Source organism: Stigmatopora argus, chromosome 23 (assembly GCF_051989625.1).
Source record: "Stigmatopora argus isolate UIUO_Sarg chromosome 23, RoL_Sarg_1.0, whole genome shotgun sequence".
NCBI classification, from domain to species: domain Eukaryota; kingdom Metazoa; phylum Chordata; class Actinopteri; order Syngnathiformes; family Syngnathidae; genus Stigmatopora; species Stigmatopora argus.
Genome location: NC_135409.1, coordinates 2,889,999 through 2,903,506, shown reverse-complemented (window position 1 = coordinate 2,903,506; position 13,508 = coordinate 2,889,999).

Here is a 13,508-nt window from a genome sequence, read left to right as displayed (position 1 = left end):
AATAGAAAATGTGACTTTGATGCGGCAAGCCTACAATGAATTCTTTTCTCTCCCAAGAAAGACAGAATGATGCAAATAATCACATGTTTCAGTCCATCAGCTCAGTGCGTTTCATCACTCATCCACCATCCAAGGTTACGCAAAGTGACTCCACTTGATTGCTTTTGTCTTGTTTTCCCCCTCGCTTCATCTCGCTGCGCCGATGATAATAAAAAGCTGACGATACCAAGAGACCATGCTTGCCGCGTTTTGCCTGATTAAAATTTCTCTTGTCATTCGCCAGCAATCATTCAATCCGCCGATTCTCAAATTTGTTATGTAAAAGAATCACAAGGAGACCTAACTGCGGAATCTCGTAGTTTTTTTTATGATTGATTTTGATTTATGTTATGTAGATTAGCGCCTCGTGTGAAATTGAACATGCCACGGCGGTGTTGCCTCAATTAATCAAAACTCGTAGGCAACCCAAAAAAGCAATAATAAGCAACATTATGTTCTCTACTGTTAGTTAACTTCAGATTTATTCTTTTGTAATAAATCCGTAGTGAGCTTTGTTTGCCAGTTAGACCGGGCTGAAGCAGCAAAATAAATAACAAAGAAAAAAACCAAACACTTTTCTAGCTCGAGCGAAGCTAATCAACCTCCTTGTTTGATGTACTGCGTGTCGCCATACACACGTAGCGTTAAGGAATATCAGCTTTTTCGGTGTTGGTTGCGCACCATTAAGCCAACTTCGACACGGCGCGACTTGATTCAATTACTCTCGACGGGGCAAATATTTTCACATTATCATATCACACATTCCCTGCAGTGCTGAGTCTGTCATGCAAAAGAAGGAAAAGGGGAAGTGGGCTTTCATGATAGCACGTGAATGCGTTTGACTGCAAGCGCCGCTCACTTGGCGGATGATAAAACACGGCTCGAGCATGCGTGCATCGCATCAAAAAGTAGATGCATATTTCAATGGCCTACTTTGATTGGACCGTTTTTTTTTTAAATTAAATATGCGCCCCGATGGATGACCGATGCATTCAAAGGCTATCATTCACTGCCAGCCCCTACTAGTTAGAATAGTTTCGATAATGATAATGGAAAATATTTTTGGGGCTCAAAATATTCCTTCATTCATTTTCCCAACCGCTTATCCTCACATCCGTGAGGGTGCTGGAGCCAATTAAGCACCCCTGAATTGGTGTCCAGCAAATTGCTCAAGAAATAATGATGTATTTAACCTTGAAGCAAGCGTGAGAAGCACAATGTTACGGAAATCTATCAAAAAATGTGCATAAAACAAACAGGTATAATTAATAACTTGTCATCTTATTTTAATTTTAACCCGTTGTTTAAGACATTTATAAAATACATATCCTCCCCACTGCATTTTGCGATAGAGAAATTGATAGATATACAAACACAGAATTAGGTTTAGCTGAATTATTTACGTGTTTATTCGTGCCTGTTAACAGTTAGCGCGTAGCTCAGAAGCCAATCTTTGAAGCTATCGACTTTTTGTCACGCCCTCCGAATCCTACAGAATTCCATTAAACGGGCAAACAAGCGTCAAGGGACAGCTCATAACGCAAACACATCTAACACGCCAAGTGCACGTTACAATTTCTCAGCATGTACACCATACTCGGAATTTAAACCTAAAAATATATGAAAATGTGGGCTTTTTTAGTCATTCCACCACTTTTAAAGTAGAAAGTCACTGAAATCTTTTGACAACATTGTTACACTGTTGCTAATCAATCACTATTAATGAGACTGCATGCAGAAGAGTTTAGTTTTAAAAAAATATGATTAAAGTCGTGCTAGAGGTAGTGTTAATGCCACAGATTAGCGGTTTAGAGGCGAGGCTAAAGAAAAGGTGGCGAATCCAACACGAGAGGCACCGAGGGGCGAATGATGGGCGGCCAAAGAAAAGCAGTAATGGAATTGTCGGGGGCTCACATCATTGATTTAATGCGGGCATCGCATTGCTTTCTGTTGGCTCTGCTCACACATTATGGGTCAGGGAAACAAGCAGACAGCGATATTAAACACAAGAGCACGCTGAATTGATATCATTGGCAAAACACATTACCTGTATTTGTTTTCCCAGTGTAATTGCATTAAAGCAGTGCGCAAGTTTCAAAGCGGAATGAAATTAAAATGTGATTATTAAAAATGTTGTGCTTTTTGGGGGGGAGACTACCTACATGGGACTCCTTAAGTCAAACGTAATGGTGCGATGGTGCAATAACATGTCTCCAATGCGTTTCTTAACACCCAAAGTGTTTTTTTTAATGTTAGAAAAATGAAAGCGGTGTCCCACCAGGGTGTCTGTTGAATTGTGTGAACAATGGAAATCTGGTTGAATACGGACTTTTTTTTTATTCAAATGAGTCCAAAATCTTCCAAATTCTGAACCAACGATGTAACGTTGAAATCATAGAATTAAACATTTTGCCCACATTCCCAAAAATAAAGTTTGCTGGCCAAGTCTCTAAAAACACTAAAAAAAGAGTGTAATTCAACGTTTTTGGTTGCACCAACACTGTATTAAATTTCACATATAGCTAACGTTGTTACTAGGTTCAACTTTTTGACCCGCACATGATATGTTTAGAGCAATCTGATTCATTATGGCTCCCAAATAACCTCATCAATTGTAATCTGTCTGGAATCGCTTTGTTAATCTCCTGTGCGCTTTCAAAAGTTAAGTCTGGAAGTTGAACTTTATTCGCAAGTTTCAAACTAACGATAAGAGGGCTCCGGAAGCACCGTTATGTCGGATTCGGTAAAGGTAGGTGCGTGCGACTTGTGATTAACAGCAGCATGGGCAGCGCTTTATCAGAACATACTAGGAGAACACGTCGTTTCAGGAGGAGCCTCTTTGCTGTTGGATGCCGATGCTGGCTCTCCAGATAAGAACATGATGTAGAATAGGAGTGGGGGCGCTGTGCCCCAAGTAGAAGCCATGATTGACACCATTTTAGAGGAGAACCAAAGATAAGGCCTGTGCGCGCGAACACATTTAACAGCATGCCCTGTTTTATCGCTAGTAATATGACAAACCAAGCACGTGTTCTGGAAAACAATTGAAAAGAAAAGTCTGGTGACAACCTTTTAGCATATTTGGGTTGAGCCAACCTCACGAAATACTGCAGGTGTGCCTCGAAAAAGCTCACAAAACGAGTGAAAATGGAGCGACGCGCCAAGTCGGCCACATCCATTGATCACGGTGTGGCTCAAAATTAATTCCCCCGCGTCTGGGCATGAATGGCGTCATTGTACACCAGCGTGGGTGGCCATATTGCAATGAGAAGTGCGCCGGATGAAAGCGAGAAGGTGCTTAAAAGCGCTGTATGAAAGCACTCCCCGCAGCAGGCCAGAGTTCCTCGCTTCACATCCTTCTCGGTGGACACATTTGCCCACCAAACAACGTCTGACCTTTCGCTATTGCTGCCAACCCACCAAATGCAAATGGATTGGACGTCCATCACCGTCAATAGCACTAAAACACAATAATGGTTATTCGGTAAAACTCCCTCTTTTCTCGCATTGTTGAATACTAGCACCATCTTTTACCTTTCATATTCGCCGGTGACATTTTAATCTGTGTTGTGCTATGTTTTTACAGCTTTTTTATCCTTTATTTTTACAGCTTTTTTATCCTTTATTTTTACATTTTATTCTTTTTTTTACATCTGTGTATATATGTATGTATTTATATATATAAATACATACATACACAGATGTAAAAAAAATAAAACAATAAAAATCAGCAACACACTTATTTATGTATTTATATATATATATATATATATATATATATATATATGTATTTATATATATATATATATATATATATATATATATATATATATATAATTATATGTTTATTTATTTATTAAGTTATTTATTCCCTATTTATTTACCGTAATTACTCGAATATAACACGCAGGTTTTTGCAAAATAATTAATTCCAATAGTTGGGGGTGCGTGTTATAATCAAAAACAATTTTTTTTTTTTTATTTATTTATTTATTTTTTTTTTTTATTTTTATTTTTTTTGTGTCTTGTTACATGGCCCTTAGCCTGGTGCTTTTTCTTGCCAAATAAATTGAATTGAAATTGAATTGAATAAAATAAATTACAAATTTTCGATCGAAAAAAGCATTGTCAAACTCACTTTGACGCACGGATTTTACGTCATCTCGTAGAGCCGACGCACGGATTTTACGTCATCTCGTGAAGCCGAGACCACCACTGCCCCCTCTAGCCTCGTACCCGTCTCAGTTCACCCTCTCTCAGTTCAGTGTTATAATCAATAACTAAAATAAATTACAAATTTTCGATCGAAAAAAGCATTGTCAAACTCACTTTGACGCACGGATTTTACGTCATCTCGTAAAGCCAATCGGATGATGTGTTGTGGGAGGAAGAGGAAGTGGATGAAGGAAGCGTGGACGTTGATAGGATTCTCAACGAAGAGATGTATGAGAGGACAGACAAAGAGAGAGAGGAACTTTTCATTTGAAGGATTCTAATGAATAAATTTGTTTGAACAAAACAATCGTGAAACGAAGAAAAAAAGGTAAGATTTCTGATTTTCGTCAGCGGGAAATTTTAGGTGCGCACTATATTCGAGTACTGCGTTTTTCCAGATTTTTTTGGCCCAAAGTTATACCTGCGTGTTATTTTCGAGTGCGCGTTATATTCGAGTAATTACGGTATGTCTAAAATGTATTTTCCTGTGTCTGTATTCTCACCCTCTTGTTACTGTGACAATTAAATTCCCCGAATACGGGATGAATAAAGTTATCTCATCTAATCTAATCTACCAATCTACATCGCTAGCTGCTAATGTTGCTAATCATTCGCTGAAAATATTTCATTTATTTTCCCTGCTGCCCTGTTGCAAAGGTCATGGGGGTGCTGAAGCCTATCCCAGCCAACAGTGAGCAGTAGACAGGGGACACACCCCTGAATGGGTTGCCAGCCAATTGCAAGGCACCTGATAATGATAGGTTAGCTAAAGTGATCAGCTTTCAGGCATCTGTATTAACGTATAATGACAGCGCCCAATGCTTCATACTTTATTTTCTGTATTATATACTCCATTGTGATGTAGGTTTTTTTTCCTCCCTATTGTATTTTTTGTGACCTAATGTAAATGCCTAATGTGAAAGATGGCAAGGAGCAACAGAAGTGGTTGTAGAAGCTTGGGGGGAACCAATTGTGCCGTGTCACACCGCATTATGGAAGCAATATATCCTAGCCGATAAAGAACCAAGACCCCCTCCCCTCAAGCTCTCACAGACACCCCCTAAAAAACCCTTTCAGTCCCTGTGGAAACCCACGCAAGAACGCTAACCCTCAGAAGTGCGAATTCGGCACATTTTATCGCGTCGGCCTGTCGTCCCAAACTCATCCTGGAGATTTTTGTTTGATTGCTTCCGAACTTGTGCCAGAAAGGGTCTGCAAAATTGTCAGTTTTTTTTTTAGTTGGTGTGGGAGAAACATGATGGTAAACCTTGATGATTCACCTTAAAACACAAAATTCTGGATGTCTAGATGCGCGTGTCAGTGCTTTGTCAATCCAAACTTTTCTCTCTTTTTGAAGCTTGCGGTTTGTGTGTGCGAAGCCGACATGCAAACACACACAAGCACAGAGGCAACCTGGAAAATAAGACAACTTGCAGCTTTTTGGCATATTAAAAGTAGCGTGCGCCGGGCGTACACTGTTTATCCTTCTAATCTCAGGGCTCTTTTGATGGATTCTTGCACTTTTTCAATTATAAAAAACAACAACATTCCTGGCACAGAGAGCTGGCGTTCAAAGACAAACTGCCCAATTTTCTTCCAGTATGGAAAGTTTTTTTTGCTCACCTAAGACCGAGCGAGAACTCATTAAATGATTATGTGCGCATTGTTTGGCATCTGAATAATTCATTTTTGCCTGATTGCCGCGTTTGAGGGTTTCATTGTGGGGCGCTACACGGAATAAGGGTGTGCGCTGGTCTCACTTGTCCATAGGTAAGAGTTGATAATTTTTCTTCTTATTAATATTATTCCCACTCTTCGCCAGTTAGCATTAGCTCTGTCTCACCGTTGCCACTCATCACCCGCTCTGCATCTTTGGACTGTGACGGACGGGCGGTGGTTGCTTAGCAACACCATTGGGAAGCCATTCCGTTTCATCTGTCCCGGCAACAAAAAGAAAATTAAAGCTTTTGAAATATTTGGAATCAAATGTTTTAGAAACTCATTTTTCTCTTGGCTGAGGAGAGACTGATGCCGCAGGCTATTCCCAAACAAGCTTGCTACTTTGCTATTGAACTGAAATTCTCCATGAAAATTCTCAATTACTCTTCTAAGCAAATTGTCATCAAATGTTATCACTCAGACAACAGAAATGACTCCCAAATATACCCACGCACAAGCCGAGTGGCTGACCTTGTAAAGCCTCATTAATTGAGTTTTTGTTCACTTGTTTTTTCAATTGTAATTCTAAGGCCTGAATTGGGGTTTTATGACGAGTCGTCAAACTTAACATCCATGGTTTACCCACACAAATGACCAAGACTTAATTTTTTTGCCGATAAGCATTGTCCATCAGCCTAGTGGACACGTGATAAATTTAGGAGCAATTGGACCAAATTTTGAGCAAGAGTACATAAAAATGGCAAAAATAAGTCTAAGTGTATTCGCACTATCATTGTTTGGTTCATTTAAGATTTTTAGTATGGACGAGTAAGGCTTACTTCCATATTTTATCGGGTTACCGTTCTGTAGAGCTTGACTGTCTGGGTACATTACTTGCTGACACGTTATATTTATATAGTGAAAAGGCGGACCTGTGAAAGGAATGCGCGTGCGCATATCAGGCTTAAAGCATGAAAATATTAGCAGTCGACGATGACTTTTTCGTCTGAAACCAGTGACCGAGACGATCCGGATTAAAATGAGATCGGTTTTACAAAAAAACGTACAAAATGATCAAAAAATGGATAAAATACGGGAAAAGCGTATAAGTTGACAGGTATGAAACCGTCTCACTCAGGCTGTGCTTGCAGGGGTATTCCAATGACAAAGATATACCCATACCTGTCAACCTCTGCCGATAACTGCCCTTATAAATGATTATGATTCCCCTTACAAACCCCCAAAAAACCTTACAAACACCGTACGACTCGTACGGTGTTTGTAAGGTTTTTGGGGGGTTTGTAAGGGGAATCATAATCATTTATAAGGGCAGTTATCGGCAGAGGTTGACAGGTATGAATACCAGTCCGAATTTGCTGTTGTGAACTCCCACGAAAGAAATTTTAGAGACATACTTGTTGCTCTAGTCACGTTAGAGCAAATTAATTTTGCTTCGCACTTACTCGGCACGTTCCCGAATGATACGGCCTATTTTCGGTCGGCCTCGTGTTGAGACTTTAAGTTGACTTTTCCATCATCTACTTTTTACGTCATCTTGAGCTCACTTTTTATCAAACACGAGACATGCGGGAATGCTGCTACCGTTTTAAAATCAACCACAATGGCGGAGGAAATTCCCCCGAACCTTTTAACGGCTGCTCAAATTTTCTTCCTCTTCGGGCTAATCTACAAAGCCTCCCCTGCTGCCTTAGTCGACCTTAAACTGTGGAGCAAAGCGAGGCTCACCTTTCTTGAGCTCCCCGCTGAGTCAGCTAGCGGCACCCAAAGCGAGGATGGCATAAGAAAACAACAATAATCAAATGTGGGCGCTTCCGGATGTCGATGAGATGAATTAGCCACGCCACGGCTAGCTGCGTATTCCCCCTGGCCGATTTTTGCGCTGGCCTGATTAAACCGCCGCAGTTTTTAACGATGCTTCACTCGCTAACGCATAGAAAGAAGCATTGTTTACGCCGTGGACTCTTTGACAGATTTTCCCAATGCTAGTAGGGACCGTTGGGACTTATTAGCGGTCACAAGGCACACCGCAGTCAAACTTTTGAATTCGGATTGTGAGAAATGTTACCTTTTGGCTTGGGGGAGAACTTTTAATTATTCTCTTGACTCCAACGGGACTTTTTTTTTCCACTTGTCTAATTTCCTGTTTGGACCAGTAGAGAGCAAAAGGAGACATTTTGACTTTGATCAGCGCCAACTTTTTAGTCCTCTGTCGGTTTTCCTCTCGTAAAGTCCGCGACGTCCATTAAATCCGGCTTTCTGCAAACATTTCCCAAATAGCCCTCGCAGGGACCTTTTGGGACAACAAAAATCATAAGAATGACCACAGCAAGTTTTTTTTGTCCTCTTTTTTTTATTGCTGTTCCTGGCAGGACGTGGATGTTGTGTAGCTAGTAAATACAATATTAGTTCTGGATGAGGGCCTTTTTTGGGGAATGGAACTGTCATATCATTTCTATTCAAAGGATCCCTGAAGTTGGTTTAAATGCCCGCTTGAAGTTGAGGAGAATATTCCAGCTTGCGCTATGTTGCCCTTCACTTGTTTCCTATGGTTTCTTCTGCCTCTATGTCAACACTTTTCCATCCGCCAGACTTCCTTCGGCCATCTTTCATTGCTTCCTACTTTGCAATGTCCACATTCTGGGCCAAATGAGCCTTTGGCCCCGCGGCGGTGTCTCCGCTTGGCGGAGTAGGAATCTCGGCAAACTTGTTTTCAGCATGCCGCGGCAGCAGAAGTCGACAGGCGTCCGCGCTTCCCTACTTGATTATTCATGTGAGGACAGAAAAAGAAAAGTCTTTATTGTGAAATAGACAAGAGTCAAAGTACAATTATTATATTTTTTACCATGCAGGAGAAAGAAGGATTTTAAGATCAAGCTTCAAATCTATTTTTACTTTATACTCAAATGTGTCCAAGACAGATTCCTTTCGATTTAGTCCAATTATTACCAATCCAAAGCATACTAAAACATATGAGTCCAAGTTTTTCATCATTTTTCTTACTTTATATCTTATTCGAACAAAAGGTCCAATTAAGAATACCTACAGTTGTGGTCAAAAGTTTGCATACACTTGTGAAGAACATAATGTCATGGCTCTCTTGAGTTTCCAGTTATTTCTACAACTCAGATTTTTCTCTGATAAATGTCACAAAAAAACATTCATGAAGTTTGGTTCTTTTATGACTTTATTATGGGTGAACAGAAAAAGTGATCAAATATGCTGGGTCAAAAATATACATACAGCAACACGAATTAGCAATTTTGGTGACTTAGAAAGTTGTGTCAGTGAAATGAGCGTCATAGCATGGCCTCTTAACTTCTTGCGAGTGATTATGAGTGACTACAGGTGGTGACTTCTCTGAGGCCATTTAAATAGGGCTCATTGGATGCAAACGCCCACAAACGCTGCAATGGGAAAGTCAAAGGAGCTCAGCATGGATCTGAAAAAGCGAATCCTTGACTTGAACAAGTCAGGAAAATCACTTGGAGCCATTTCAAAGCAGCTGCAGGTCCCAAGAGCAACAGTGCAAACAATTGTTTTCAACCGAGAATCACCAAAAAGCAGATCTGCCAAGAATTAGAAGCTGCTGGAACAAAGGTGTCAGTGTCCACAGTCAAGCATGTTTTGCATCTCCATGGAATGAGAGGCTGCCGTGCAAGAAGGAAGCGCTTGCTCCAAAAGCGGCACCTTAAGGCTCGACTGAAGTTTGCTGCTGATCACATGGACAAAGATAAGACCTTCTGGATGAAAGTTCTGTGGTGAGACGAGACAAAAATCGAGCTGTTTGGCCACAATGCCCAGCAATATGTTTGGAGGAGAAAAGGTGAGGCCTTTAACCCTAAGTACCCCATTCCTACCATCAAGCACGGTGGTGGTAGTATTATGCTGTGGGGCTGTTTCGCTGCCAATGGAACTGGTGCTTTACAGAGAGTAAATGGGATAATGAAGAAGAAGGATTACCTTCAAATTCTTCAAGATAACCTAAAGTCATCAGCCCGAAGATTGGGTCTTGGGCGCAGTTGGGTGTTCCAACAGAACAATGACCCCAAACACATCAAAAGTGGTAATGGAATGGCTAAATCAGGCTAGAATTAAGGTTTTCGAATGGCCTTCCCAAAGTCCTGACTTAACCCCCATTGAGAACTTGTGGACAATGCTGAAGAAACAAGTCCATGTCAGAAAGCCATCAAATTTAACTGAACTGCACCAATTCTGTCAAGAGGAGTGGTCAAAGATTCAACTAGAAAGTTGCCAGAAGCTTGTGGATGGCTACCAAAAGCGCTTAATTGAAGTGAAAATGGCCAAGGGACATGTCACCAAATATTAGCGCTGCTGTATGTATATTTTTGACCCAGCAGATTTGATCACTTTTTTTCTGTTCACCCATAATAAAGTCATAAAAGAACCAAACTTCCTGAATGTTTTTTCTGACAAAGAAGTATCTGTTCCAATCACTTTATCAGAGAAAAATCAGAGTTGTAGAAATAACTGGAAACTCAAGAGAGCCATGACATTATGTTCTTGACAAGTGTATGTAAACTTTTGACCACAACTGTATGTGTACATTCATTTGATTCAAGAGTGAATCCATTTGGCTGTAACACCAAGAATCTATGGAAAATACAAATTATGTTTGCAAAGGCTGTTGGAAAAAGTGAAATTACTAATAATTCAGCCGACGTGTATTTTAAACTTAGATTTTAGAGTATTGTGTACGATCAAGATTTATGATTATTGCTCTTTACTGAATGTAGACTCTGTATTTATTTTCTGTGTGTTTCTACACACCTCCAGAGAATATTTCATGTAAGAAGGAGCAAAACAAAATATGTTAAATAGAATTGTTCAGAGAATAATTGAGTATTTTTTTACTTTGATGGCACCAGGAATAACTCCACAAGCTCAGAGCTGATCCGAATGTCTAAGTCTGCCTTCCATCCAATCATCACACCAGATAAACCCAGCGGACGCGCTAACCTCCCTGCATAGTCAATTTTTGGGGTTGTCCTCGTAATTGGATGAGGAGGCGTGAATGAGACGGTCGTCTCAGGCAAGGCTAAAAACAGAACGGCTCCCCAAAGGAGGCGGCAACAGCTGGATGCAGGATGAGAATTACGACGGCAGCTTCTCGTCATAAGGTTGCATGCAGATGGGCAGGAAATACACATGGAGGAGGGGAAGGGATTTTGGGGGAAGATCCGCTAAATCGGTGGTCTTCTATGGATTTCATCTCGCAATTGTACCTATCTCCCCCGTTTAGCCTCCGCTCGCAGAATAATCACCATCTTTACCTCACAGCGTTTTTATTGGATTAGCCCTTGAATGTACACTTTGCTCTGGTCCTTAGCGGGTTACGATGTCCACGTCATAGTGAATTTCAAAATCCTCCCAGACGGTAATTGCCTGAACCTCGCCCGCGAGGATTCAAAAGCTGTCATTTCCCCCTTCTAATTTGGCACAGGAAGTCGGTCTCGGGCGGCATTAACTTGCACTTAAGCTAATGCGACCTTCGCCGAGTCCAGATAGGCTTTAACATCTGTCCCAGGTGACGACAGTGACGAGGGATAGAGTGAAACATTGCTTATGCTTGGCAGGGAGTAACCGGTACACAGTCAATTGGTCGCCGGTCTTTTGGTCGCCGATCTTTTGGTCGCCGATCTTTTGGTCGCCGGTCTTTTGGTCGCCCTAAATACAAACTGTGAATTACTATTTAGTCAAACTTAATGCCCTAGTAATTATTAGGCTAAAAAAAGCTCAAAATTTCCCAGACTTTTATTGTTTTTTGTTGGAGAACTTGTTAAGACCCTGACTGACGTCCCTTCCTAAGGGGACAACTCATGTACATACAAACTCTTATACACTCACACGTCGGCTCAGTGAAACTGCTCAGGGCCATTGTTGGCTTTTATTGATGCGTAGACCGTGTTGTTTTACCTTGTTTTGTCGCCGGTCTTTTGGTCGTCGGTCTTTTGATCGCCGGTCTTTTGGTCGCCCGTTGTCGCGGTCGGGGCGACCAAAAGACCGCGGCCAAAAGACCGGCGACCAATCGACCGCACACGGAGTAACCACCCTTGCTTGTCCCCCTGTTAATGACCGTTTCCAGTTAGTTATGAGAGGCTTCTATGAGTGAGATTCAGGGGGAGAGATAAAGGAACATCACAGTGATTTATCCACCTCAAACTTCAGCACCCTGCAGCCCACAACCTCCGTCAACCCCCCTCCGAGCTGCCCATTTGTTTTTACGCTACTTGTCCTCGGTGGAAGAAACGTCAGGAAACATTAGTCCGAGGTTTCCATTAACCCGAATCCTTCGAGTCCTTCTGGCAGAAACACGGCATACCCCAGCGATTTGCTTTGAATGGTATGACTGACTCGAGTTTTGGCAGTTGCAGAGTCACTGGAGACATGGCACTCTCTGGCGTGCCGGTTCTATCCAGTTGGTGACTTAGGTGAGCTGACACTTTGGAGAAAATGTAGACTGAAATGTTTTACGCTTGTGAACTATGTCACAGACAATCAGACAATCCAGATCTTTTAACTCGGTATCTGTTGAATGACTTAAGCTACTGGACTAACTTGTGTGGTTTGTTGTCAAGTCTCTAGGGAGAAATGCAAACCCAAACCAAAAAGAGTCCAATGAAATTTGGTCTGGACCACAAAGGCAAACTATGGACTTTTCTGCTGTAAATACACCCTTAGTTTTTCATATCCACTATGTGAAAGATGCACCTTTTTTTGCATGGTTTCTGCCATTAACAGTCACTTAAACCAACTTTATCAGCATCCTTAATATGGAGCTTGTTGTGTGTTTGGGTGGCTTCTCGGCGTTCCTTCCTCTCGCCATATGCTCGATGCCACTCGCCACCATCCTACAGGAGCCACCTCTGCTTCTGCGATGCGTGCGGAGGACGCTCGCAGTCGCCCCGGGGTCTGGGCTGACACAAAAACCCAAATAAGGGAGAAATTCTGTCTCAACAGCTTCCAGCGGTGGTGCATTCGTGGGCCCGGGTTGTCTTGAAAGTTTAGAACCTCGAGAGCTTGAGGCGTGAAAAGAGTTGCCAAGCATTGATATTATTTCCGAGAGGAGTGTTAATGGCGCTCTGCTGTCGCCGCGTGGGTGCCGTTGCACGTGCAAAAGCAGGTGTGAATGCACGAAGCGGACGATGAGGGGATCGCCACAGTCGAAAAATGACGTGGTTGCTTAGAAAATATAAATTGGCTTCATTGTTCGGCGCAGGCGGCCCGGTGGTTGAGTGGTGAGCGCTTCGGCCTCACAGTTCTGGGGCGCAGGGTTTGATTCCAGGTGGGTCCTCTTTGTGTGGCGTTTGCATGTTTTCTCTGGGCTTGCGTGAGTTTTCTCCGGGTCATCCGCTTTCCTCCAAAATCCCAAAAAGGCTGCTTGAACACACTAAATTACCCCCTAAATTGTGATGAGTGATTGTTTGTTTGTGTCCTTGTGCCTTGCGATTGGCTGCTCAGTTTAGTTTTTTTACATGTATTCAAAAATTATATTTATTATCACGTGACCCTTGCAACTAACCTATATGGTGTAAAAATATGGTTTTCACCATAGG